The following is a 4404-nucleotide window of genomic DNA, read 5'->3' as shown; positions in this document are numbered from 1 at the left end:
TGGTATGTAAAATGAAAAAAAGATAGTTTGTTTTCTTTTTCAAAAAAATAAAATAAATTATAAAAAAAGAAAAGGTAGCTAGAAGATGGACTTGAAGCTGCCACCAGAAGCTGTGTGTGTGTGTTTCTATTATATTACATTGCATGTTTCCCTAAACAAAAGGTTAAAAAGCCTCAGGGGTATAACCTACCAGTGTCAAAAGCAGTATTGCTGGGAGTCTGCAGCAAGAAGAAGGTAGAGTAAACTTCCCACACCCATTGGTCCCCTCTCATTGTGAGACCTGCCTGCCCTGTATGAGATGTTTCCTTAGATATGCCTTTTGTGGGGTATTCAATCATACTGTGAACCCAGAGTTTGCCTTGGGGTTAGTTAAATAAAATCTACTTTATGTCAGGAGACTGGGTCAGCAACTAGTTGACAGAAAGTAATCATAGAGGGTATCTATAAGATAATAAAGAAATGCATAGGAAGTAGTAGGGAGGGACTTAGTTAGCATGAGTTCTTTCGTTTTGACAAAGCAGAAGGAAGCTCTCTTTTAGAGAGAAGTCAGCTAGTTGCTACTCAGCCTCTCTGAGCTAGCAGGTTTTCACCCCAGCCTTTGACTCCCAAGTCAATAATTATTAATAAAATAAATAGAACAATAAAGATTTAATTAAAAGCTATATTTGGCAGCAGTGATTTAGTTGGTGCCTATGGGAACAGAATTTCCACTAGACAGCAGCCTGAGTGGCCCGGCTGCTACCAGAGAAACAAGTTGGTAACTGTGGAACCACATTTGCTGGCTAAAACGGAGGCAGATTAAAGCGCCAACAGAAAAACAAGTACCCAAGTGCCTGTCATAGGCTGGAGAGATAGTTCAGCGGTAGGGTGTTTACCCACTGTGTCCAAAGCCTTGGCATTAAGTCAGAGCACCAGAAAATAAACAAAAAAGATGCTCCCTTTGACCCGGACACCAACACCAGAGAAGTGGTAAGGAACTGATGAGGCAAGCAGTTTTAGCACAATTTCCTGATGTCTGTGAACCAAGCATCTTTTTGTGTTGTTCCACAGAATTACACTTCCTTTCGACTACTGATGGAGTTCACATGTGACCTTATAGTATCTAACTGCCCTTCAGCAAACTGGTGCTTGGAGGGGAAATTCTGCCCCCTACCTTTGGACTCACCTCACAGAGTTTGCAAACATGTCAATACTCAGGTTGTTAAAAAACGAAACAAAATACTCATTATTGGACTTCCTCGGCAGAACTATTCCCAATTACATATTTATCTCCTCACAGCACTGCTTTCATACCGCTTCCTTTTGACTCGATGTCGGGATTGAATGTGGCGCTAGACAATTCCTGGATGCATCTCATAAGCCTCTTTTCCTGTAAACCTTGGCAGACGCTGAAGAGAAATCCTCATTATTTACTGTTTCAAATTCACTCCCAACCCTACTTTATCCTGTGCATGAAAGTTAAAGTTGACCATGGAATTGTTTTTTTTTTTTTTCTGCAATGTAAAGTATACGCCGTAAGTTAACAGAGATCCAAAGAAACAGCATGTAGGTCGCTGAGGAAATCAGAGCTCACCTTTCCATGGGAGATGGCAGAACCTCTCAGAGAAAAAGGTGGTGGTGGGGGATGTAAAATTTGAGCCAGAGAACCAGTGCAATCTGCATGGCATGTTTATTAACTGTTTAAGGGAACTCGCTCACTGTGAGATAAGTTTCAGGGGCCCCTAAGTCTGAGAAATTAGCGGGATCTGAGATGTTTGAAATGTAGAACTGTGTATCATCTGGGAAGAAACCAGAAGGGGAGCGTTGAAGACAAACATGAAAAGCAGCTGTCCAGGGTCTTGGACCCAGCTTTGGACCACAGCATCCAGCAAGGATGAGGCCAGGAAGCAGGCACATGTGGAAAGCAACTGCAGCTGGAGAAGGCAGCCATAAGCAGTCTCTGGCTCCCGTGTGACCACAGTGTAGGACATGGCAGGCTGTGTTCCTTACTAAAACAATCTGAAGGGCAGACTAGATCAGTTTCTCAACCTATGGGTTGCGACCCCTTTGGGAGGGTCGAACAACCCTTTCACAAAGGTCATATATCAGACATCCTGCATATCAGATATTTACATTACAAGCCAAAACAGTAGCAAAATTACAGTTATGAAGTGGCAATGAAACACTTTTATGGTTGGGGGCTACCACAACTGTTTTAAAGGACCGGAGCACCAGGAAGGTTGAAGACCACCCACGTACAGAGAGGTAGAGAAAAGTATGAGGAAAGATTGTCAGGAGCATAAACGACAAGCAGCCTTCAGAAGAGAGTCTCTTAGGTGAACAGTAACAAAATGGATACGTTTTTAAAATGGATCCATTTAGGTAATCAGTTCCTTACGTGCCCCCTCTCCCAATTCTGTATTCACAATTTTCCTGTGATCATCCTTTTACTGAGAGCCATTTGCAGCAATTGCTAAACATAAAAGCAGGAAGTCAAAGTATCATCTTGCTTGGGAAAGTTTCACGGTGGGAAGGGATTTAAATGCTAACATTGTCCAGTCAGACAATTTGTCAATAATTGTAAAACTCACCAGAAGGAAAGCAGACGGCGTTCATGAGTTAGTAGTGGCTATCTCTCATGGGCTTTACTTCTCTTAGCAACGACTTCTTTCTCAGAATTAGGGAGGGAGGGAGAGCCCCATAGTTCCTAAGGTTTCTCTTTGCAAAACCTGACTAAAACCTTCTCACGATTTTGGTCTCCGTCTTACCTTGGTGATCTTGTCCCGATTTCTCTCTCGAGCAGCTGCAGTTTCTCCTCCGCACAGAGCAACGCACGCTCTTTTCATTACCCAGGATTTGGCAGAGAACCAGGTAGTCTTCGAAGGGAGATGTGGGAGGCAGGAGCTGGGCCAATTTTTTTCTCACTTCTTTTCAAAAAGCTAATAGCATTATTGTTGTCAACATCTATGATTCACTGATTTCTGCCTTTTTTTTTAGTTGATTTGTGTGTGGGGGTCAGGGAGGGCAGAGAGGGACAAGGTCTTGCTATCTAACCTTGGCTGGCCTTTGATTCAGGATATTCCTGCCTTGGCTTCTAGGGCTAGAACTACAAGGTTACCACATCTACATTCTTCTCTGCCTTGATTTTAAGTTTGAATTGCCAACAATGGATTTTATGTGTCCCCCCTTTTTCTCTACCCCCTTCTTCCAGACCTCATGCCAGAGTTATCTCACACGCACCCCTCCTCCCATCTTCATGCCCCAATTCTTTCTCTGCCCCCACCCATCACAGTTTGGCTCATGAATTCCAAACTTCTAAGTTAAACTCCTAAGTGTTACATTATCAGAAATATGCAGCTTATCTACAAAAAAAAAAAAAAGGTCTCAGAGCTCCATGAATCTCAGCATAGCTGATCTGCCTCCATACTCTGACCACAGCAATTAACTGGCAATGATAATGATTATGATAATAGGAAAGAAAGCAAACACAAGCCGTTTGAAGAATCCATACAGGAGAAAAGAAAAAGATCCTTCAGGTGAGCTAGACTAAGGCGATTATTTCCTAGGCTGTAAAGTTGTCATTAAGACAATACAGATCTGTGGTTCCCACACAGACCAAACAAGCTAGCTTGAAGAAAAAAAATAAAGACATGTTTCTAGGGATAAGTAATGTTTACCTTCTTGCATAAAGATACTGATCTGGAGTTGAAGGAAAGCCAACCTCCTTGTCCTTTCCAAGGGACCCATATACCTTTCCCTCATTCACTAAGCAGTACCAGGAACAGATCCCTAGTGACAGCCAGTCAGAGCCTCAGACGGCAGCTAGCCGGGCTGGATGAGCTCAGAGGAACACACTGCGTGGTGGCAAGGGCAGGGTGGTATTTTTTAAGAAAGTAACCGGAATGCCAGGCCACCACACCCTCAGCTCTGTGAGATGTGTCTGGATGGAGAGGGCAGGGGAGGAGAGATTTTCTCAGAGTGCTTCCCCTCCCCACAATGGAGGAGGAGGAAATTACATGCCTCACAACTTAATTCTAAAAACCAACGTTTGGTGCATTCTCTATTAAGAAAACAGTTAGTGAAATCTTTCCTGGTTTGCTCACTAACGGACCACGAAAAATCCATAACTGAATGGAGATGGCTTCCAGGAGAAGTCCCCTCTTTAGCCATTTTTCTTCAGGCAGTCTTCAACCTACTGAATAATGGGTTAGTGACGGGAAGTCTTCAAGCTAAGATGTGACATCATCCCCAACATCTTTGCTAGTTCCCTTTTTTTTCTGTGACAAGAAAAGGGGCTGCTGACCACAATGGGTGGGAACAAGCTCACTGATCAGCCCAGTGTTTGCCCTGTGGAAGTCACTGTCATTTCTCAAGGTCCCTCTCTCAGTTCTCCCACATTAGGACCTGGAAAATAATCTACAAATT

At 43.3% G+C, this 4404-nt stretch overlaps 1 protein-coding gene across 2 annotated transcripts in view; it reads right to left on the bottom strand.

The window, feature by feature from the left end:
• Il33 (interleukin 33) overlaps window positions 1-2833 on the bottom strand; it is a 40682-nt gene extending 37849 nt beyond the window's left edge. The window contains exon 1 of one of the 2 annotated variants that reach the window (XM_005352128.3): window positions 2748-2833. The gene's annotated coding sequence lies outside the window, so the exon portion shown is untranslated. Of the gene's footprint in view, window positions 1-2570; window positions 2598-2747 lie in introns of those variants that run through there. The other variant, XM_026781653.1, reaches the window with a different exon arrangement.
• Between the last annotated feature and the right edge of the window lie 1571 nt (window positions 2834-4404).

Source organism: Microtus ochrogaster, chromosome 8 (assembly GCF_000317375.1).
Source record: "Microtus ochrogaster isolate Prairie Vole_2 chromosome 8, MicOch1.0, whole genome shotgun sequence".
Taxonomy (NCBI): domain Eukaryota; kingdom Metazoa; phylum Chordata; class Mammalia; order Rodentia; family Cricetidae; genus Microtus; species Microtus ochrogaster.
The sequence above is the reverse complement of the archived record's forward strand: the minus strand, read 5'-3'. Positions and strand labels throughout refer to the sequence as shown.